General features: G+C 42.6%; 1 protein-coding gene across 2 annotated transcripts in view; it reads left to right on the top strand.

Annotated features, from left to right (window-relative positions):
* The first annotated feature begins 9,665 nt into the window (after positions 1-9,665).
* SPSB4 (splA/ryanodine receptor domain and SOCS box containing 4) overlaps positions 9,666-23,144 on the top strand; it is a 76,812-nt gene continuing 63,333 nt past the window's right edge. Inside the window, exon 1 of one of the 2 annotated variants that reach the window (XM_058844464.1) lies at positions 9,666-10,128. The gene's annotated coding sequence lies outside the window, so the exon portion shown is untranslated. Of the gene's footprint in view, positions 10,129-12,705; positions 12,749-23,144 lie in introns of those variants that run through there. The other variant, XM_058844465.1, reaches the window with a different exon arrangement.

The following is a 23,144-nucleotide window of genomic DNA, read 5'->3' as shown; positions in this document are numbered from 1 at the left end:
TGTACTGACCACACTTCCTGGTGTCACCAAGTGAGGTATGTGACAGCACTCCTTCCCAACAGGCTGTTCTCCTGTTAAAATCTTTGGATCATGGCATCTAGGAAAAAATTAATTAGAAGTGAATAGCTTGTAGGTAGGAATGCTGTGTTGCAGGCTATGTCATGGTCCCAATAACCAGAGAGAGGAAAAAAATTAGAGTTTATGAAGTCCTTGTTTAACTTCCAGCACAGAAAAATCTCTATTTTTCCAGTCCTGCTCTCCACAGTTTCCATTAAATGTCCTTTTTTCCCAGTGAATTCAAGGAAACTCAAGCTGTTAACTGGCTTGTAGGATGGTGCTTGGGCCATGGAGTTGGTCTCAAACTAAACACATGCTAAAATTTGGAAGGCAGGCTCAACTTAGAGACAAAATATACACCAGCATTAACTCCTAAAAAAATCAGGTTGTTATAGTGGAAATTCTGCCTGACTCAGCTACATCGATATGAACAGGACCATTTGATTGATGACAATGTATAACTCCAAAGCTGAAAAAACAAAGATATCTCCAGCTGGACACACACTTAATTTTCATTTTTTGAGGGTTGGAGCTCTGCTGTCATAGAAATACAGAAGAAATCCTGGGTCTCAAGGTTTAGGGACCTTCATACCAAAATTGCAGGTAACAGAGGGGACTCTGTATTAGTCCTGAATAATTTTTTCCTTCTTTCCCTAAACAAATTAACATAGTCCTGTTTGATTTCTTTCTTTAAAGTTGTATTGTGTTTTCTCTGTGCTGATACGGTAGTGGCACATTTCTAAATTGGCTCATTTGATCTCGTTCAAAATTCGTGTGCTTCCTGAATAAAAGCTCTCCTTGATGTGTTCCTCATCCTTGTTCTTCCATGTCCTGCTGTCCCAGTGTCATAACTCAGCCCCAGCTGGTGACTGAGCCCCTGTCAGATGGGGGGAGATAATGGGAGGAGTAAAAGTGGTAAAATTCATGAGCTGAGATCAAGACAGTTCAACAGGTAAAGCAAAGCAGAACAAGGAAAGCATTCATCCCTTGCCCTGGGTGAAGTGCTCAGCCATCCCCAGGACAGCAGGGCTCCAGCAGTGTAAGGGTGACTTGGCACAACACCACCATCACTGGGAATGCTCCCTCCTTCCCTCTTCCCCCAGCTTTTCCAGGATCAGCTGTCCCTGCTGTGTCTCCCCCAGTCCTTTTGCACCCCACCCCACTCACAGCTGGGGTGAGGAGCAGAAAAGCCCTGGCTGTGTACTCACTGCTCAGCAGTAACAAAAACACCCCTGCATTCTCTAAGCTGCTCCCAGCACAAATCCAAACTATAGCCCTGAACAAGCTACTCTGAAGAAAATTAACTCTATCCCAGCCAAAACAAGTACAACTTGTGGGAGCAGCTGTTACTACAATACCACCTTTTCCCCCAGCTGGCAGGCAGATGGGCTAATCCACAAAGAGCCACTATTTGTTCATGGATCAATTTTCAGAGTCTAAAGTGAACAACTGACAACCTTTCCAGAGATGCTGAACATGTCCATGCCTGGGCAATGTTTCACAAAACAAGAAAAGTCTTTCAAGACTTTTAAATATTTCTCTTTCTCTCTCTCTCTCACACAGAATAGGAAGAAAGACAGACCACATTACTTTTTTTTTTTTTTAATTAGGAGGTTGTTTTGTGTACCCACCTATGCAAGTGCTCTGCCTTTTTTAATTTCATATTATTTTTCAAGAGAGAAAATATTACAAAAGGGAAGAGGAAGGATTTTTCTCTCCTAGACAGCAGCAACTGCAGTAGTTTAAGTATTTTACAAATTTGGCAAGGATTGTGCCTGATCAGAAGAGTGATATACTTTCTTGTATTGAACTGTGATCTCTTTGATTTTTGGTTTTCTGCTGACATTCCTGCTCTTTATTTAAATATTTTGGCTTTATTGCCTGTTGAGACACTATATCCTTGCTGTTTTAATAACATGTAAAACATTTTATCCTCTTTTTTTTTTTCCTTCTTTTTTTTTCAGTTTTTAGAGAAGCACAAGATGGGCTAGAAGTACCCTTGCTCTTTCAGAGTTTAGTTAGCAGTGGAATGTATGCCAGAGTATATCTGACACTGTGGTGTAAACTGCACATAAACCACCATAAGAAAAAGCTCTATTGGAGGGCAGCTTGTTACTTTATGAATCCTATTTTTAAATCAGTCATAAAAGATTGGAAGATAAGTGAAATATGGCTGAGTGTGTTGATATGATTGTTGTCTTTGTCTGTTCAGACCTTGAGTTTTTCTTGCAGAAGTCAGCCAGTGAACTGTGTCTCCCCTGACAAACAATAAGCCAGAGCAGTATCTGGCTGCAGCCCGTGTTGTTTTCCTTCACAGAGGTGGCATCTCTCTGGTGAGCCCTGTGCATCGTCCCAGGTAGGGCTGGCAATACTTCAGAGACAATATTAGCAGTGGGCTGCTGCCCTGTAGGGCCACACTTTTCACATCACAGCCCAGGATGTCACAGGAATTGTACCAGGTTTGAAGGGAGGAGCGAAAGCGCTCTCCTGGCCCTTTGCACACTGAGTGCTTTTCACCTTTGTTCACCATCTGTCCTTGCTGGAGCTGATGTCTGCCATCTGAGGGCTGCCTTCCCAGTGCTCTGATGCTTATGGCACCCTCAGAAAGACCCTCCCAGTAACCCAGAGACAAACGGGTGTCTTTGTAAGGCACACACTTCCCAACAGCCTTTTGTGTGTTCAGACCCCAGATGGTTGCCTGCAGTCACAGCCTTTAGCACAAGAGTCATATTCTAATTGTCTAATGGATAATAAACAGTACTGACTTTGCTTCTGATGTGAAGTGGACATCTTGAAGTAGAAGAAACAAGATCTCCTGGGGAAAATTGTTGAAGATATGTATCATTGTAAATCTCAAACTGAGGAGGGAGGGAAGCTGAATAAATTAAAACTCCCTGATGGGTTTGCTGAGGAAACAAGCACCGCAGAAGATTAAACCCCAGAAAATATCATAGAATTAGTAGAGTGTTTATTATATCCTGCTTTCTAGTTTATTGCAGCTAAGCAACTAATACAGACTTTTTTCTGTGCTCTGAATCCACATGGGCCATATTTGATACCTGGAATGTTTAGCAGTTTATTTCTGTTGAAACAGAATGCTTTCAAGAAGACTTAATAGTTGCTAGAGTATTCCCAGAAATTTCCAGTGGCAATAACTGAAAACCTTTGATACTCTCTTCCCTCTCTTCTGCCCTTCAAATAAAGGAACAGAAAAATGTGAGACATCCTGAGAGTTTCAGATGTTGGTAGTCAGTCTGAGCAAAAAGAGAGCCCATATTAATAGTCAGGCTTAAGTGTTAACTCTGTGTAAGTATTCCAGAGTTGGAAGACAAAGTTGTAGGGTTTTTTGTTTGGTTTGTTTTTTGTTTGGTTGTTTTTCAACAGGATGAAAAATGTGTTAATGGAAATTTTTTTAGCTCTCCAAGGCATGTTGCTAGGACATGTTTTTTTAATATCGAAACAGAGATTTTTGAATCTTTTTAGAAGTAGTAATTATCACCAGACTTGTTAACATACAAAGTAAGATTATGAAATACTAAAAGACTTAGGTGTACCAATGGTTCCAGAATATTATATATACATATATATTAAAAAAACCCTTTAAATCAAAGGTGAATGTCTGAAACGTGCTGAGTAACACCAGTAGTGCATTTTTATAGGAAGGATTTGAATAAATCTATCTTTGATACAGCTTCCATAAGTTTTGGGAAATGTAGGATTTTTCTTCCAGAACAGAATGCAGCATAAACCGCGGCATTTAAAAAAAAAAAAATATATATATATTTTTTGGACCTACCTCTTCATTTGTCTGATAGTTATATGTTGAAATCTCATGGAAGTTACCCACTAAGCAGTCTAGGAAAGCAGTTTTGAAGCAAAAGCAGTCTGTTTCAGTTAAAAAAATTCTGGGCACTACGTAGGAGGAATACGTTACTATTACTTCCATTTCCAGAAATACATTGTGGGGAAATCTGGGTGACAGACCTACCCACATGAGCTCATGACAGAATTTGAAAGAACAGCTAATGTGCACACCCAAATTGCCTGTGATCCAAAGTATGCACCTTGTGGCTTTCCACAGCTAATTATTTTGGGATGTTGTATTCACATTAAAAGAAAAAATGAGAGAAAGACCATTGCAGTCACTTCTTGCTAGCTGTAGAGTCAAAACTTTCCTGTGGGAGGTCATTAAGATCTATTCTCTCACTGGCTCAATGGAAAGAACCAATATATTGTCAAAAGTATCAATAATATCTGAGTTTCCTTTACTTGTGCAGTAGCTGAGGTAAGAGAATGAATGCCCAGGGACCAAATGTAGCCAGGGAGCTTGGATCAGTCATGATTTAATCTAAATCAAGGTGAGATGCTATTGATGTGACAAAGAGACTTAAGTGAGCTAATGAAGATCCACTTGCAGCTCAAACTTATCATTGTCACTGTCCTGTCCTTTAGAAAAACAACCACATTATGTACAGTGTCAGCAGTCTTTTATACTGCCTTGGGTTTAGGTGGTGCTGTATCAGCCATTGTCCCAGACTCTATGTCCATCTCTTCTAACTGAAAAATATGTTTCATTTTTCTCTTCACATCCACATTCCTAGAGTTGCATGTGATTGCTGCAGTGTACCGAAGGCTGCATGATGTAATAACACCACCTGAAATTAAAGCTAGTGCAAGATATGACTGCAGTTATTATTAGAGTTCAGAGCCCACAGAGTAGAGATAGGCATAATGATGACTATAAGCAGAGACCACAGAGTTTGGGATGTGAATTAGCCACCAGTCAGGTTCTGATGGGCTTTGTGGCACTGTAATGACTTAAAGCATCTGATGTAGTTTCAAAGCAAGATTTTAGCAAATGCCTGTATGACCTGGACTGCAGCAGCCAGGTGGAGGAGCCAGCAGGAGGCACAGGCTCTCTGAGCTTCCCAAACAGGAACTGCCACTTCAAAGACCATTCTCAGACAGAAGTTTCTGTGTTTGAATTTAACCACTGGAATTTGCTCCTTAGGTTATGCAGAACCCAAAATAAGTGAGTGGAATGAATTCTGGATTGTTTTCAGTACTGTAATAGCAATTTCCATTGTTTATCAACTGACTCTGTTGCATCCTCTGAGATGTCCCTACCCTGTTTACTGCTGGCCCAGGCCAAGGAGTGATTACAGTGTTTAAGGGAAAACCCTTCCCTAAAAACCTTGTACTCTCTGTGTTGGTGAAAACTTATGGTTGTTTTGTCCAATGCAATTTTGCCAGAGAGAAAAACTTGAATACCAGCTCCATAGAGAAATCAGCTCCTCCAGATAGTGCTTGAGACCATGAGCTCTGATGGGGATAACACACAAGGAAAATGAAGGGGAAGTTGAGCAGCTTTCTTCTTATCTGGGATTATTATGTATGTATAGTCTGATTTTTTTCCCATTATCTTATGTGTTTGGGAAAGGGACTTGACTGTGTTACAGGACTTGAAGTATATAGTAAGCTTTGGAAATACATCTGAGAGTGCAGGTAGCTCTGCTTTTGAATAGATGAACTTCTGACATTTTAAAATACTCTACTTTTGAATCGTTAAGTATTTCTGAATGCCATCCTTATTTGTCAAATATGGTGTGCAGGATCTTTATCCTCAGTTAAGAATCTTTGAACTAAGGAAACATTTATGCAAGTGCTGATTTCCTAATCTCTGTGGGGTTTTGTCATTTGCTTGGAGGGGGATGATCTCTAGGAAGGTAAATTCTAACTTCTGCCCAATGGCCTAGGGAAGCAGATCTCAGTTTCAGCAGCAATTTGTCAGTTCATTAAGAGATGTGGTATCCTGGCTTCTTGGGCAATGGTTTTGCTGGGCTCCAAGGAGCAGTGGTAAAGTGTGATTTCACAGCTGCCAGGATATGGCCAGGTCAGAATGGAAACACCCCGTAGAGAAGCTCTGTCCAGACAGTGTTTTGAATGGCTGGAGCAAGGCAGAGGCTTCTGTGCTTCTGTGGGTACTTTCATATAAATGTCCAGTGCTCATGGAAGCAGAGCTTTAGAACTGGAATACTCTTAAAATTTAAACATCATGTGTGGGAATTTTGTGGACTTTAGACTACTATAGTTAAGGTCACATCTTCACATGTGGATATCTAAAATGCATGGAAATACAGATTTTCATCATAATTTTCAACTTTGGCTCCTCTGTAGGAATGATGACTGTAGTATTGCTGTACTTAAGAGGGCTGTTAGAAATAATATGCATTATTTAAGCACCATAAATGGAAATTACGGTGCAATGAAACACAGTTCTTTACAATCCATAAATCTGAGATGTGTATTTATTTTGTCTTATGGATTTCTAGGTGGGCTTTGTCCACACTGTCCATCAATTTATAACCTTTTCTCTGTGGCCTCACTCAGCTCTCCCCTCTACCTTTATCTGGAGCTCACCCAAAACTCCAGTCTGGAAAGAGGAAGAATTCCAGGGATGAAGATACACAAGATATAGCAGTGCCTAAATGGTCTTTTGTTGCAAGTTCCTTCTGTCTGCTTTCTAGCCCTGTCCAAAAAGCTGGGCAGCTGCAGGGCAGTCTGGAATGTCAGCAGAGTAGCTCAGCCTGCTACAAAAAAGCCAGAGCAGATGTAGCCACTCCAAGTATAGGAGTGCCCAGAGACCAGGTGGGTAAATATTAGTGATCTGATGAGCTATTTAGATGGATCACAAGATCAGGACTCCGTACTTTTGTAAGTGTGTGTAGCAAATGTTTCCTAATTGCTTCTGAGTGAAATTAAGGGTATAGGGAGGTTCACCATGCAGTAATGTGGAACTTACCTTGAAGGTGAGTGTCTAGGGGAAGAACAAATTTGGGCAGTTATATTTTTTTGGCCTATGTGCTATCAGATGCCAGGATACAACTTCAAAGGATGAGTCTCATGTGAGACACAAAGATCTGCTATGGACACCAGATTACCATCTTCCTGATCTAAATTAACATTTTTCTTCCTCACTTTTTCTTAATTGCACTTACTGTTTCATGGGCAACAGTGAACAACTTTTATTCTCAACTCTCTATCCAACAATTCCAAGAGACTGGAGGGGCAGATTTCTCACCTGGCCCTCATCACCTAACCATGGTGTTTCTCAGTCAAGCATAAAGTGTATTATTCTCAAGATTTCCTTTCTGTGATTTTCATTTTGTGAGGTAATTTCAAAGTAGTGGAAGAATGGGGAATGTGAGTAATGCACAGTGCTTATGACACAGCCTGGGTTCTGCTCTTTGTGATGCACAGCTCCAGGAACTGTACCAAATGCTTCATTTTGTTGACTTTGTGCCACAGAATTTATCTTGAAAGGTTTGTTATATTACACAACATGTGCCTCTTCCTCCCTTCCCCAGGTATTTCATGGGATGAGCTCAAAAGAATGGGCTGTATCTGTACCATGCTCAAGTGTGTTTTAAAATCACGTTAATATTTTAACAGGTGATTGTTTCCTATTCTTTTATATTCTCATCTATTTACAAATAGCAAGTTGTAGCCCTCATTAATCAAAATGACACTTTCTAAACCCTCAAGTGTTTTCACATTTGCACATGAAGCGTGTTCCCAAAACTCTGTGCTGCCTGATTGATCTTTGCATTGTACACTTTTCAGACCTATGTGTCTAAAGCTGGCTGAAAAGATACAAAGCTTGACTTCTAATGTGATTTCTTTAATCTCCTTTTGTAGAATTACTATTACAAAACATGTACAAAGTCCTTCCAAGTTTGCTTTTTGCATCAAGCTTGGCACAGGCACGAAGGACCACATCCCACCTTACACTGGAAAACACACTGCTGGCTGCCAAAAGAAGTGTTAGGAGACACAGCTGTTTTGGGAAAGGGTGTAAGAGAAATAAGGCTGTTAAAAACTGAGGAAAGCAAAACATCCTCCAAGGCACAGACTTGCCCCACTGACTGTTGAGACATGGCTCATTCTATGGCTCCTCTTCCCAATGAGTGCCACAGAACAGACATTAGCTGGTGCTCACATCCAAGAGGAGGATTTATATTCAGTAACTTGCCTGCTGGTAAGAGCACAGATGACTACTCATGTCAAGACTTCCATGTATGTATACATAAACCAGACAAAGCCTGCCTGAGGGAATGGGACGTGGCAGAAAGCCTTTCCTAGGCATAAAGAACTGTGGAGCAGATAGAAAACTCCCATTCATCCTGTGCTTTCCATCTACTGTACATCTCAAAGGCTCTGGGGACGGGTGTGTATGCAGGGTCTGGAGAGGAACTGGAGTTTAATATTCTCTTCAGAACTTTTCATTTGGGTTCAGCAGTGTCTGACCCCTGGGGCACCACTAGGTCCCCACAGAAGGGGTGCTGCCATTATCTGACACTTTTTCTGCCCACATGGCACGTGTGAAACACAGCCAGTTTTACAGCAGCTCATATGGAGGATTTATTGACTGAAGACTCTCAAAGAATTTGCAGAATTTCCTTTCCATTTTTTTTTTATGGTCTGAGCATGGATATTTCTCTTGTCTGGCTCAGTTCTTTGCTCAAAGCCCATCTGAACGTTTTAGTAAAAGAAATAAAGATACTGTAGAAATAAGTATCAGCATGAAAGTGGAGGGGGGAAAAATTTTGCCCTCTCCATCGCCAGAAGCACAAAGCATAGGCAGAACAGCAGAATTTGAGGAAAAATACTAATCTGTAAGGTTTCCTTCACCTTTCTCAATTTTTATTTTCCTGTCCCAGAAGAAAGAGTTATTTTATGCCATCTTTCTGGTCTGGGGTCTCTAAGAGAAGATAATCTAGTTTTGGGATGAGAAGCGCAGAGCCTGAGCAGAAGCAGCAGGTAACATTTCTTGTCTTGAGCGTGGACCCAACCACTGCATGCACGAGAGAAATTCCATGTGTGTCACCCTATGCTGGTGTTCCTAGGGGGCAGAGGGGAGGGATGGCGATTTAGGGCCGAGCTTATTAGGGTTAGAAACCACTGCTTTTCAGCTTGTTATTCACTGATATTAATGAGTGGTGATCGAAGCACTTACCTTATGACTGTTTTGTAACTTGCACTGGTTTGACAGGACTTGCCTTGCCTGTAGCCTTCTAGAAGACGTGAAGCTCACCTAAGAGTGTGGGGCTCGTTTTGGCAGCCTAAAGTATAATTAGAGTTTCACACGCATCTATCTGGATCACAGAGCCCGGATAACGCAAACCTCCCGTCTCCTCCCGGCAGCCCCAAGGACGCGTGTGCTGAGTTTTCATGGCAGTGTCCGATGCGCGGCACTAATCCCCGCCGGGCTCCAGCTCGGCTCTGCCTGGCACACACAGGGGCTCGCTGGCAGGATTTAGGGCACCTCCTGCTCGCTTCCCCTTGCGAGCGGCACGCCGGAAGATGCTGCCGCGCTTTGCCGGAGGTGCGAAGCCGCTCGCTCTGGCCCGTAGGGCGGTGGCGAGACGCGCTGCTGAGAAAGTTTTGCCGGTGCCCGAGGGCGACTTTGACGCGTGAGCGGCGGGGGCTGGCGGGGCCTGGCGGCCCGGCCCGGCCGCGCTGCCTCTGCGGGGGCCGGGGCCGCGCCGCGTCCGCGGGGGCCGGGCCGCGCCGGCCGGGGGGAAGGGGCGTTGCCATCTGCTGTTAATTCCGCGGTCATTGGATTAGTAACCAGCGGTGATGAGATCAGCGGGATCGACTTTCGCGAGGGGGCACGGCGCTCACCGCGCTCCCCAGCTGTGCCGGCTCTCGCATGAGGCGGCGGCGGGCGGCCCAGGGGGAGGCAGCGCGCACAAAGCCCGGTAGCCGCCGCAGGCCGCCGCCCCCGGGCAGGGCTCCCGGCCGGCCCGGCCGCCCCGAGCCCGGCTGCCGCCCGCGGCCCCCCGGGCGCCCCCGGCTCCTCTCGCCTCCCCGGGGCAGCCGCAGGCAGCGGCGGCGGGCAGCAGCCTCTGCTGGTCGGGCGCGCTCCGGGCGGGGAGCACGGGCTCCGAGCGTGGCGAGCTCGGCCACGGCGGCTCCCGAGTTTGTTTACTTGTGCTCCGCGTCTCGTCCCCGGTATCTCCTCTCTGCCGGCATAGCGGATCGGTGGCGGTGCCGAGCTGGGGGTTTATGGTAAGTTTGCGACGGGCGAATCCCTCAGTTCGTGGGAATTCGGTGTTTTGTTGCACAGGATGTAAAGACGCGTTTGTGGGGGGGCGTTTCTTGTCTGTTTCCTTTTTTTAGTAGTGCTGGCTTTCAGGCTGTTGTTTGAAGAAATACACTTGCGACCCGTTTTCTGCTTTATAGTGAAGTGGTTTACAATAGAAATTAGTTTCCCGAGATGTTGGATAACTAGAGGTCTACGCTTCTCGTGAACGGAATGTATCTGACTGCGCTGCCGGACGCAAAGCCTCCTGCCTAATGATTGCCACAAGCTAATGTTCTACAGTGGTTACTTGGTGCTTTTTCGGGCAGTAAAAGCCAGACCTCAGTTCAGGTGTTTAGACGAATCTGAAATACTAAACTATCCTCTCCGTAAGAGGGAAGCTGAACCTTCGTCAAGACAAACCTGAATTTGTATGCGAGACTTGAGTTTCAACAAAGAAAGGTATTGACTGAATTTGCCGTCACATTACTTGTAAGAACTCGGAGGCAGGCAGTGGATTTGCTGTTAGGAAGCTGTTCCTGCCGAGGGACCAAGGGCAGGAGAGCTGGACGCTGCCCTCGCAGCCCCATTCGTTCCTGGAGGGGCTCCGGCACTGATGTGGCAGCGTCCGTGCTGGCAGCGAGACATTTTTATTTCTTTGTGCCTCGGACTTGGAGTGTAGACTGCTACAGGGTGGAAAGTGTCCTATATAGAGAGATGGCCAGCTACCACTTCAGCTGCTGGTTTGATGCTGGCTGCAGCCCTTCGGTGCTTAAGTCATACCTGATATTTTCACAGTGCTCTGTTTGCCTTCCGGTGACAGAAGCAATCCCTGATAAGATATCTCCACGCTGCAAAAGAGCTTATCAGGAGAAAAAAAAAAGCAGTCCTAGAGAGTTGATGCTTGTGGCTGAAACTGGCCTGACTTGTGCAGTGTATCTCGAAGGATGCTACATTTTTAATGTTGTTTCTGTAACTAAAGCAGCCCGTCAGGGACATGAATATCAAATTGCTGTTAGATTATTTGGTGCTGCTGACAGAGAAATGCCAGATAATGTACATTCTGCTAACAACAAGCGGAAGTTTTATAACTGGCCTTAGTCATGTAAGTCTGGTTTCCTTGGTAGCCGGTGTGCCTCGGTGTCTTGCTGCTGACTCCCGATGTCCTTGGATGACCGTCCTGTGCTTCAGTGACCCTGCCAGGGCTGGAGGGAGGGAGACTCGGTACTTCCCTGCATCACCAGGATGAGAAAACTTCCCAGCTCCGTGCCTTCCTGAGGCCCTCATGTGGGTGTTGCTCTGGAAGCACACACTGGTGCTGTTTGGCTCCGAGAGCCCTGTGTTCACTCCCAGCCCATCGGCCTGTTTGTCTTTGCAAATGTCACTGCAGCCAGCCCTGAAGCACCCGGCTTCCTGCTCAACAGGCTCTGGAGCTCGGGACTAAGAAAGCAGAGACACCTTTTTGCAAGGAGCTTTTCAGACTTGTGCGACTTCTGAGGTTTTTTGGTTGTTGTTCTGTTTTTTGAGGGGTTTGTTTGGGGGTTTTTTTGTTTGTTTTTTTGGGGGGAAAGGTTATTCATGGTGGCTTTTTTATGTTTTGGTTTGGGTTTTTTGGCTTTTTTTTTTTTTTAAGAGAAGCATAAACTCCCCATGAGAAGTACTAATTGGATATCTTGTTTATTGAAAGAACCAAAACTTCTGATTTTTGGTTTGACCAAATTACAGTCATTTTTATGACTCGTGTTTATGCAGCATAGGAATTTCTGAATGATGTGACATCACTCCTATGACTCCACAAGCAACAAGTCATTAACTTGTCAGGCTTCATTGTTGCTGGGCAAACTTTTATAATGGATTTTCCATGTACCAAGAAAATTCAAGGCAGCTATTTTTGTCTCATCTTCCTTCACAATCACTGTTTTCCCCTCTTCTGTATATAGGGCATTGACCTCTTTTTATGGAGAAGAAAAGTAATTTTCACAGTGGCACTCAATGCCATGTCACAGGACTCCATGTGATGGTTATTTTGCATTGGCTTCTTTTAAATGAGAGAGCTGGAGAGTTTTCTTATGAGGAGCTGATTTGATTCCACATTTCTGACAGCAATTGAGGAAGAAGGCACTACATGATTTTCTGAGATATTATTGTCAAAAATCCTTGGCTAAAGTGATTAGCAAGATTATGCTAGATACTCGACTGTCCCGTCCTAGTAATTATTTATGGCCAAGAAGAGTAAGGTAGAAAGAGGGATGCCTTATTCAAATTCTCTAAGTTATGCTGTGTTTTAGCTGTCTGCTCTCTTCAGTCTGCTTGGCTGCTCACTACTGCTGCACCGACATCCTCTGCTCAATTCTTTTCGTGCTGGGGCAGCTTCAGTGTAAACTTGAGGCTCTCACATTGGTAAATCCCAGGTTGAATAATGGTAATACAGAATGGCCTTGTTACTCACATCTATTTTCTGCATCAGTTAGTGAGGAGAAATGCACTGTTCTTAATAGAATATCCGTGTAATAGAAATCTAGATGTATTTTCTTCTTAGCAGGTTTCCTAGGACAGAGGATGGATGTAAATGTTGCTGGAGTTTGTAAATCCTCTCTGAAGACTGAGGTGAGACTGATGGTAGAGAGGAATGGAGGCTGGTACTGCTGGGTGCCCACCTTCCTGGCACTGTCCAGGGAGCAGGGCTGGGCTTGTGGCTCCAGGGATGAAGGGCTCCATCGGGGCAGAGCGATGGATGGATGGATGGATGCAGTCCATCTGAGCTATGTCAATGTGGTATGCACCTTCAGGCTAGTGGAGATGCAGACCACACATCTTGTCCTGGGAACTTTAAGTATTTATTAAGCCAGAATAGATCCATTTTCTGTGATGAAAGTGTTGGTTCAACCTGCCCACTGAACAGGTAACCAGTTTTTGAAATCAAAACTCTCTGTAGTATGGATAAACATTTTCTTATAATTCTGGAAGTTGGTGTTGGACTGACTGGAAATCAGTCAGTGCTGTGGACTGAAACTTGCCAGACCAGATAGCTACCTCACCCATGGTATTTTTAATGGGGTTGTGTACATGTTGGTGAATCTGTGTCACTCTCTGCAGCACACACGGCCTTCAGGGGTGACTTTAGGCTGTCTTTGCAACATGTTCTGTTAGCTGATGTAGGTTGTGCAGTAGGATAAGATGTTAATGCATCAGGTGCTTCCTGGAAGAGCAGTTCATGTCTTCTGACTTCTTTAACTTCAGTCAGCTGAGGCTCAGGTTGTTTGTGGGGGTTGGTTGGTTGCTTTTTGCCTTGAAAAGGTGTGTGTGCATCACTACCACTGGTGCTAGACTGTCTACTGCCAATATTGTGGAGAGTGCTGCCCCAGAAGGGCTGAATGCAGCTTCACTGATAAGTAACTTTCCCAAAGAGCAACAGATGTCTGTTATTTTGTTAGTTTCCAAGCTGCTTTGAAGCCAGCAGTGTGGTGTGCTTGACCTGTGCTGCCTCAAGAGTTAAAGTATCTGGACTCCTGCTTTCAGGTGATGTTTGCAATGATGTCAGGAAATGCCTTTTCCTCAGCTGCTTTAGACTGGATGGTGATAAAGTTAAAAGTTAGTTTTGGTTTGGTTCTTTATGTTTGGAAAGCTGGCAGTATACTCAGTAGCATTCACAGCCTGTCAGGGAAGAATTCCTGGAGAGATTTAAGTGTGGCTCCAGTGGCCTTGGTGGCAGAGTGGAAAAATGCATAAAGGAGAGCTAGAAAATGTGGGTTATGTTTTTTGGTAGCAGTCGTGGTTAAGGGAGATCAGTGCTCACAGGGTGCCATGCCTTGGGGCTAAGAACTGCCATTTGACTGGCAGTAATTGATTAAAACTTGATGGCTCTATTTTGGCTGCCTCTGCTCTATTAAAGGCGGGCCCAACGAGAGTGCTGGGCAGAGCTCAACATTTTCCTTCCTTTGGCTCCTTTTCCCTCAGAAATGAAGTAGTGTTAGGTATTAGCCTGTTGAAATGCGTGTGTGTGTGTGTGTTTGTATTTTTTAGGCGGTATCTTTTTTAAGTGGATGTCACCTTTGCCTCAGAGGCCAATGTGGTGCAGCATTTAGCAGTTGAAATGCAGAAATTTTACATAATTTGCTGTGGTTTGGCTGTAGCAAAGAAGCATGTGAGGAGAATTTATATCTATTTCCATCCTTAGTAAGAGGTGAGGTGCCTGGACTTAAACATGGGTGCTCTGTGACGTAAATCTGTTCATGCTGAAGTAATTTGAATTTAGACCAATGCTGAGCAGTGTTCTGTATAATTTTTTGCTTCCCTGTGCTTATTTTGTGTATCTTTGGATTGAACGTTGTGGGGTAATCCTGCTCATGCCTAGTGTCAGATGACAAGTTTTATTGTGTTGCATTGCAGAGTGTGGTGACTTAGCAACTTTATCTTTGAGGATTTGTCAGAGGCTGAAGGGACAAGTAAGCTTTGATGTGCAGTGTGAAGTGCAGCAATGTAGGAAATCCATCTTGGAGCTGATTGCTGGCTAATTCTTTCAGAGATGTACAGGCAACTCTTCAGATGAGTTTGCTTTCTTGTTTTTAAACATGCATTTCCAAAAGGTTGTTCTTGTACTGCCCTTCTCATCCACACCTATTGCTGAAGTCAGGTGTGCGCTTGTCTGCTGTTGCGCCTTTCTGCGGTAACAACTCCTAAGGAAAATTTTGCCAAGAGATTTTGAGAAAGGGAAAAGATTGGTTATATTTACAGTGTCTCATCAGGAAAATGAAGATTTGCTTCCAGCAGAAATGGGTCCATGCCCTGGGAGCAAACCATGGTCAAGACTGCAGGAGCTCATCTCCTGAAGCCTCCCCTTGCTGGGATTGGGAGCTGCTGAGGGAATTCCCTGCGGAGGGGCTGGACAGCCTGGGACTCCTTTGTCCTGAGGCAGCAGAGGCACTGCTGACAGCTGACTGCTTTCTGTTTCTATTCTATCTTCTATATTCTATTTCTAGTCTATTTCTAGTCTATTTCTTCAGTAGTTCTTCTGCTGGCACCTGAGTGTGGCCCAGCTCTTTGTGAGAGGGGGAAGCGAAGCTGGTACCTAGAGACCATTCGAGCTCCATCATCACCTCACAGCAGCAGCAGCCTCATGGAGCATTTGTTGAAAAGGGTATCTTGAATGTTCAGAAATCAACATATTTAGAGTTGCTTTTTTAAGGAGCATTAATCATGCAAGAGCACTTGTATAGCTTTAGGCATGGAAAAAGGTGTGATTTTTCAAATCTCATGAAAGTTTAGGTACTTAATTATCATTTAATTTAACTGCTTCTCCTCTATCTTGTCTTCAAATGAATGCTGAAACAAATTACCTCCAGCAGAAGGATACCTTTTTTCATTAGATATTGGAGGCCATCATTTTAAAAAAGAGCCACATTGCACAATTTATATCAATACTACATTTCATACTGAGGGTGTGCTCTCCACAGAAATCCCGAAGTGGTAGTTGTAGGCGTAGTCTTGAGCTGTGTGTTGGTTCTTTGTTGTTCTATAAGAATATTCTAAACAACTGTTTTGCTCTGGAAGGATGAAAATGGCTTGGAAGAAAGTTAGCTGTTGTTTCTGAATTAAATCTCAAAAATGTTGAGCTTATTTCCTAATTAAACTATTTCATGATAGAAGCCACACAAAATTAAGCAATAAATTCACAGTGTTGTCAAAAAGGATTTTATTACTTCACATGTGAGAAAATGCCATGACAGTCAAATCTGTATGTACAGCCAAAGAAATAGTTGGTTTAAGTGGTTAAGGGAATTTTGAGCTTTAACTACTTTTTGATTTACTAGTGAAATCATAAACAGTTTCTTGTTTTGAGAATGACTTTAAGGTATCTTGGCAACGCTCAGTAATCTGGGCATAAGTACTGGTACTTTTGAAACTTTGTTTTCCCAGTGTTTTAGACTCCATTTCCAGAATAAGCTCTGCTGTTATTTGCTTTTGACAGCAGAATCATTGCAGTGGTGTAAAGTGAGTGGTTGCTTTAAAATGAAGTTTGCATGTTAATTTGTTTGTACTTGTATTCCTTGCTCAATGGTGTGATTGCATATTATTTTGTAGTGTCTCCTGTATTTTACTTAATTTATGTGAATTGTTGCCTCAAGTTACAAATAATCCCAAAATACAGTGTAGCTGACCTGGGGATTTAAGAGTTAAAATTGAAACCTAGTCCTTATGTTGTTGTTTGGCATTTTCTGGCTGAGACTTTCTTGAGTTTAAAAAAAAAGCCCATTAAAATTTACTACTTCATTAGTTTGATTATCTTGAAAGTTAATCCTAATTTAACGTGTAAAAAGGTGTACTTGTAGATCAAATTCATGTAACATCTGTGCGTGGGGAATTGAGTATCTGTGCCTCATGCCTTATCACTAGTCAGCTTGGATTTAAACTGAGCATCTGAGAATGTGATAGGAGCACATGCTGAACTCTCTCAGAGACTGTGGGTATTTTGAGGCTCCAGCTAGTTCACTTGGGCCGTTACTTTGTTCTCTGCCTAGAAAAGGAGCAGCAGTAGTGCACCTCTGGGCATGTGCTAAACCTAATAATAAACTAAATTCTGACCTTTGATATTTTCATCCCCTGCTTGAGCCAAGTCCCTGTCTATGGAGCACATTCTGGGAGTCTGACCCTGCAAGGAGGTTCAGGTGCATTGTCCTCTTGCTTTCAAAAATTAAGATGCAGCATAAAGAAATCAAAATACCATTTTCCTTGTTGTTGAAATTGTCAGGCATGTCAGAGACGACAGAAGTTGTTTGAACTAAAGATGTGGCACATCAAAGTCCATAAAAGACAGGAACGTTGTCATCCCAACCTCATTTTACTGTGTTGCTGCGTATTAGTATTACATCTGGTTTGTTCCAGCACCTAACTATCCCTGCACTTCAGCATCATCAGCTTCTGATGCTGTTAACATCTGGGTAACACTTGTTCTGATATTCTCACTTCTAAGTGTACTGGTCATTCACTAAATATTTGTAGAGTCCTTTGGTTTTGATGTTGCAAGATAAAAAGGGTGGGTTTTCTGTCATCCTTTGTATTCAAAGGCAAATAATACATTGAAGCTGGTGATTATTTAAAATATTATCACATCAAGAAGTTCCTATGTGCTTTGGTCAGTGCTGACGTAACTGTTTCCAGTAGTCTAGAAAACCTTACACAGAGTTCACTACTGGCTTGTTTAGACTAAAATGCAGTGTTGTAAGATCATCTACCAAAGATGTGAGAATGTGCTCAGGAAGGACTTGTTTCAACATGTGCAGTATCTTATCCTTTGAGTTGAAATAGAACAAGATGTATTAAACAAGTATGAGCATGACACCTGGAATATGTCCTTGTTGTTTTTAAATTTTTTAGCATTCATATTAGCGTTATTTGAAACAAAGTGTGTGGGTGGAGAGAAGGAAGAGATGCTCACCTGTGAGATCTCTTGGTAGCAACATACTGAAGTGTGGACAGGGAAAGAGAGGAACATTCAAAAGGAGGCTTTGAAGGTGATGGAGAAAAAGATGATTTATTTGTCAAAGGGACTAAGGCTAAGTATTTGTCAAGATTTAAAAAATGAAACAGGGAGTGAAAATAGACGTCACAGGCAGGGTGCATGAAGGGAGCCATCAGGAATTGCTGCAGGGTCCTCCTCCTGTGATGCTCAAACTCCTCTGAGGAGTCAGCAGTGAGGTGGTAGCAGAACTTCACCTCAGTAAGCTGCAGTGGGATGGGAGGAAGTGCATGAGGCTGCTGCCTTAAGTTCATGTCTAGGGATACAGTGGGCTTTCAGTTTATAAGAATTGAGGGTTTTTTCCAGTGAGTTACCTTCAGCATTGATAATTGGCTTGAATTTCCTGCTTTTAGACCCAGTAACAAGAATCAATAGTTTGTTTTCACTTGAATACACCTCTGTCTAGCAATGGCCAATAATAGTGCAAGGGAGGAAAAAATCCCTATGTTTTAGGTCATGACAGTTTGACTGCTGGAAAAAGACACCAAAGGGAAATTCAAAGTGAAATGTCTCAACACTCTGGGGATTGAGGGTGACTGATGAGCTTGCTTTTACTGCTTTACTCCATCCACATCCTGCTAATAGAGGACATGGCAGCAGCAAGTCTTCGGGAATCCAGAAGCCAACCCCCTCCCTTTACTCCCTTTATTTTTAGACTTTTTTTTTCCCTCCTGTGGTAAAGTCTTTGGAACCTGGGTGAGCAGTGCCCAGGGTTAGACAGAAGTGTGACTCAGTAGTGCCTGCTGCCTGGTGTGCAGTCATTCATGCACTCACCCTGTAGCTGGAGGCTGGGGATGTAATCCCAGTGTGTGTACTTCTGACATCATGTTGTCTTTCTACATGGATGAAGATAGTGAATTGATGCAGAACTGTTTTTCTTTTTATTTAACTGTTGGAAGAAGTGGGAAAAGCATTGACTAAACCTGGCATCTAAATTTAGATGCCTAAATTAGCAATGCAGGAAGCAGCAGTGTAGCAAACAGCTCAGTTCCTCCGGAGCGCTGCTGGCTGGCAGGATAGAAAATCTGGGCACTTAACAGATACAGGCAACTCTTTACACCTCCTGGGAAAAATGTGTGTGGGATGCTTCCTCTGGATAATCCTTAAGCCAAGGCTAAACTGGCAGTTTAACTTTCATCAGAATTCCCAGTGAAAGGGTTTTCACAAGGGATTTTTTACTTGTAATTTTTTTTTTTGTCTGAATATTTGCTTACAGTGGAGTTTGCTTCCACAGCTGTTCTGCATTTGGTTTCTGTAGTGGTAAGGAATGTGGTGTGCTGAAATCAAAGCTGAGCCTAATAGTCTATTGTAGAAATAGGATTGTAAGGAAAAATTCAAGCAATTTCTTTATTACAGCAAAGATGTGTGGGTTGATGGTCTTGGTAGAATAAAGTTCAGTCTCATGGTACAAGAAGAAATTTCATTACATGTAATAATTAGCTTTTGAAATAAAGAGGCTTATCTTTCATTTTAATCACCCTGCCTTAATACCGGGGAAGAAAAACCATTGTTTTATATGAGTCCCAACTCTGTTCTCAGTGCTTGCTAAAATTACATTTTAATTGAATTTTATATTTATGGGACTGATACTTAAAACTTGTCATTCTTGTGGGTTCTTACCTGTTTCACCCTGTATATTAACCAGCTGTATTTTTAAAGACTGTAAGCTTCTGTCTTGCTTGTCTTGCCAAAAAAAAAAAAAAAATTCCACAAACTATTCCTTGTGAGAATTATTGCTTCTATTGGTAATTTTTAATATTCAGCCACATTTCTCTTGTTAACACAAAGCATTGTATATATATGCTTCATATCCAGGATGTGAATAGCTTGTAAATAAATTACAAAAGTAGGTTTAAATTCATTAGTACTTAGCAAAACTAATGGATGGTAATCAGTGTAATGGCTGATGATAGATTGTGCTGTGCCAGCAGGGGAACTGGCTCCCAGAAGAAGGAACACCAGCTCAGGAATGACTAGAGACTGGCTGGTGAACATGTTCTTCTGCAGATGCTTTTTTAATTCCTTCAATTAACTTGATTAAGCAGCTTAGCTTAAGTAAGCAGAATTTGTGACTTGGAAGTTCTCCCATGTAGTATTTTCCCATTGCCTTGCGAATTAATTCCTTTAATATTATGTCTGTGTAAAGCAGGCAGCTGTGCTCGCTCCTGTGTCTTGCACAGACACAGGATGGTGTGTGCTTAGTATGAGGGGCACACACAGGGGTGGTGTTTCCCTCTCTGCAGTTGGTTCTTGGCAGAAGTCATAAATCACAGTGATTTCTGCACAGTGCAATTGAATGGAGCCTGAATATCTTATTTTTTTATTGGTGTTGGAGGTTCTCTCCTGCTTAGGTCAGTCTGAATTCTCCACCAGGAGAGAGGAGCACACTCTCTTCTCTGTGCCCTGTGGTTCCCAAGCAAGGGGATTGCATTTCATAGTTGTGCCATCAGTGTTCTTCCCAGGTGCATTCTCTTTTCTATTCGATGTTTTATCTTCACAGCATGTGTCATTAGGGAACAGGGAAAGGGATGTTAAACAGGGAGTCAGATGGTAACACAGAGTTCTTGTCATTCTGTCTGCTTTCCTTGAAGGCATCCCCTCCCTTTCCAGCAAGGATGGTGGTTATGTTACAGTGTCCTGTATTTTTCAGAGCACAGAAAAGTGGCCTCAGCTGGAACCAGTTTCTTCTATGCTACAGATCTTTGTGGTACTGGGAATTTCAGGGAGGAGCCTGATGCTACGTATATTTTTTCTGCTCCCTTTGATTATGCTGTGTTAATAAGATGATAATGTATTCTGATAATTGCTCATGAGTCTGCTACCTCATGAAAGGCCAGGGTTGAGTGTGCTTGCATATGCTTCTCTTTCTGGCAGTGCCAGGTGGGGAGGTAAATATCTTAAAAGGATGCTAAAAAATGGGTGAAATTTTAAGCCAAATGTGGCTTCCTAGTATTAAGGAAACTGACAATGGGATGTACAGGAAAACGAGGGGAAGGGATGAAAAGGAAAGGGAAACTAGAAAGACTGGGATTGTAATAAAAAGCAGTTTGCCATAGATGTGATGAATATATGTGGGGCAGTTAAAAATACTTTTGTTTTCCATTCCTTCCATCACTGTGGAGGAAGGCCTCTGTTCATGAGAGAGATTCTTCAGGTGGTTAGAAGTGTTAATAGACTTCTGGGTCCTAATGCTCTGTTAAAATTTCATATGGTGTAAAGTACTTCCTTCAAACTTGCCTCTATTTTTGATCTTTTGAGTGTGAATTGTGACAGAGTTCACGCTAAATATGAAAATACACAACTGCTCCCATGATTCTTGTAGCAATTTCTGTGTCCACACAGCACTTCAGGGAACAGTTTATCTGTTCAAAGAATGGTTGGAATTTAAACCCCCTTAGATTTCCAGTATCCTTAGATTTTGATTTTTTTTTCCTTAACCTGTTGGCCAAAAGGCTTGCTTTCCTCCTCTGAAACTATTTGTAGTGTTTTGCAGTATCCCACATGGTTTGCATGTCTTACAAGTCTTTTGCAGCAGCAAATGATAGTTTGTGTGATAAATGCAGGCTTGCATTTAGGCTCAAGTGAACTTCTTGGTTAGTTCAAATGGTTCTGGAAGGATCTTTGTATAAATCTACTTCATTTTTATGCTACTTGTGTTGCTCTTGAGGATATAGTAAACAAAAACAAGTTTAGCTCTGATGACGTTGAAAAAAGAATAATTTCCCCAGTATTCATTCAGGAATGCAGGTCATACTGAGTGGGTTATAGTTTTTATAACTCAGTGGGAAGATGACTTATTTTCCTGGAGGTAGTCCTTTACTTTTAAAGGCATTTCTAAATGTTACTTTTATTCTTTATTATGCTGGAAATCAAGATGATCTGTATATCCCTATACAATCTAGAGTTTTGTTTTTCCAGAATTAAAAACTCTGAGCACTTTGTTTTCAATATATTCCACCTGTTGCTGAAGCTTAACTTGTAATTACTGATTTGCTTTCTCTTTGTCTAAAGTACTGCCGATCCAAATTTAGACTGAACACGTTTCTCTCCAGGGTAGAACAGGTCCCTGCCTGAGTTATTGGAGAATCAGAGTCTAGCAGATTTAGATCACGTCTGGAAGATTGTCTGCAATCATATCAAGTGTGTGTGTGCAAAGTTTAACTGGAATATGTTATTTTTTAATTTTAATATCATTTCTGCAAGGCTTCCAGAACACAATGTTACTTGTTTTATTTCAGCAGGAGTACACCTAAAGATTAAGTGTTAGTGTATTTTTATTCCCATCAAAACTTGCATGCTGGTAGTTTTCTTCCAAATAACTGTTAATTTTTTTTTTCTCCCCTTTCATCCAATGCAATAAAGAAGGAAATACAGTTAGTAATTAATTGCTACAAATAAAATGCTGCTTAAAAGAAAATTCCATTCAGAAGACTGCTTAGTAGGGGGAACTAGAGTGTAAAGTTATTTTGAGAAATACAGGTCTTGTGTTGGAGCTTATAGATCACATTTTGTGTTGAGTTGTCCTGTAGGCAGGCACAAAGCTGATTTATTTTTATCCATACCTCTATTAGGAAGTCTAGTGAGGGCTTTTTAAAGTACTTTCCTGTGGTCAAAAATACCAGGAATTGTTGGCACTTGCAGCATGAATTTCTCTGAGGATGTACATTGTTAGGTCAGTAGTAGAGAGATATAAATGCTACTCCAGGTAGCAACTTCTTTCACCATGGCTTTTCCTAGCTGGAGGCCCTCTCTGATTTTAACACTGCCAAGTCTGGTACAGTTTTTCTCCACAGAACAGTATTGATTTGAAAAAGCAGCCTTTCTGCTTAATCTGGCTCTAGGACAATGAAAGAGCCAGAAAGAAAATTGCATTCCACACAGCTGGCAGGATTTCACTGAGGGCAAACTGTACCTGGCAAATTTGGTGAGATTATGGCATTGGTGAATCAGGGAAAAGCAACTGATATAATCTACCTGGATTTATGCAAAGCATCTAACACTGTCCCACAGGACATCTTTGTTTTCAAACTGGAGAGACATGGATTTGATGAAAGAATCACTCGGTGGATAAGGAGTTGGCTAGAGCAGGATGCCCAGAGATTTTGTGGATGTCCCATCCCTCCCTGGAAGTGTTCAAGGCCAGGTTGGATGGGGCTTTGAACAACCTGGTCTGAGGACAGATGTCCCTGACCATGGAGGGAGATTGGAACTAAATCTTAAAATCACAGAATATCCTCAGTTGGAAGGAGACCCAACAGGAACATGAAGCCCAGCTCCTGGCCTTGCGCAGGACACTCCAAAGAGTTACAGCATGTGTCTGAGAGCATTGACCAAATGCTTTTTCAACAGGCTTGGTGCTGGTGGCCTTCCCTGGGGAGCCTGTTCTAGTGCCCAACCACCATCTGGGTGGAAAATGTTTTCCTGATATCCAGCCTAAACCTCCCCTTACTCAGCTTTATGCTGTAACCCAAGTCTGATGTCCCTTCC

Source organism: Poecile atricapillus, chromosome 8 (assembly GCF_030490865.1).
Source record: "Poecile atricapillus isolate bPoeAtr1 chromosome 8, bPoeAtr1.hap1, whole genome shotgun sequence".
NCBI classification, from domain to species: Eukaryota; Metazoa; Chordata; class Aves; order Passeriformes; family Paridae; genus Poecile; species Poecile atricapillus.
The sequence above is the reverse complement of the archived record's forward strand: the minus strand, read 5'-3'. Positions and strand labels throughout refer to the sequence as shown.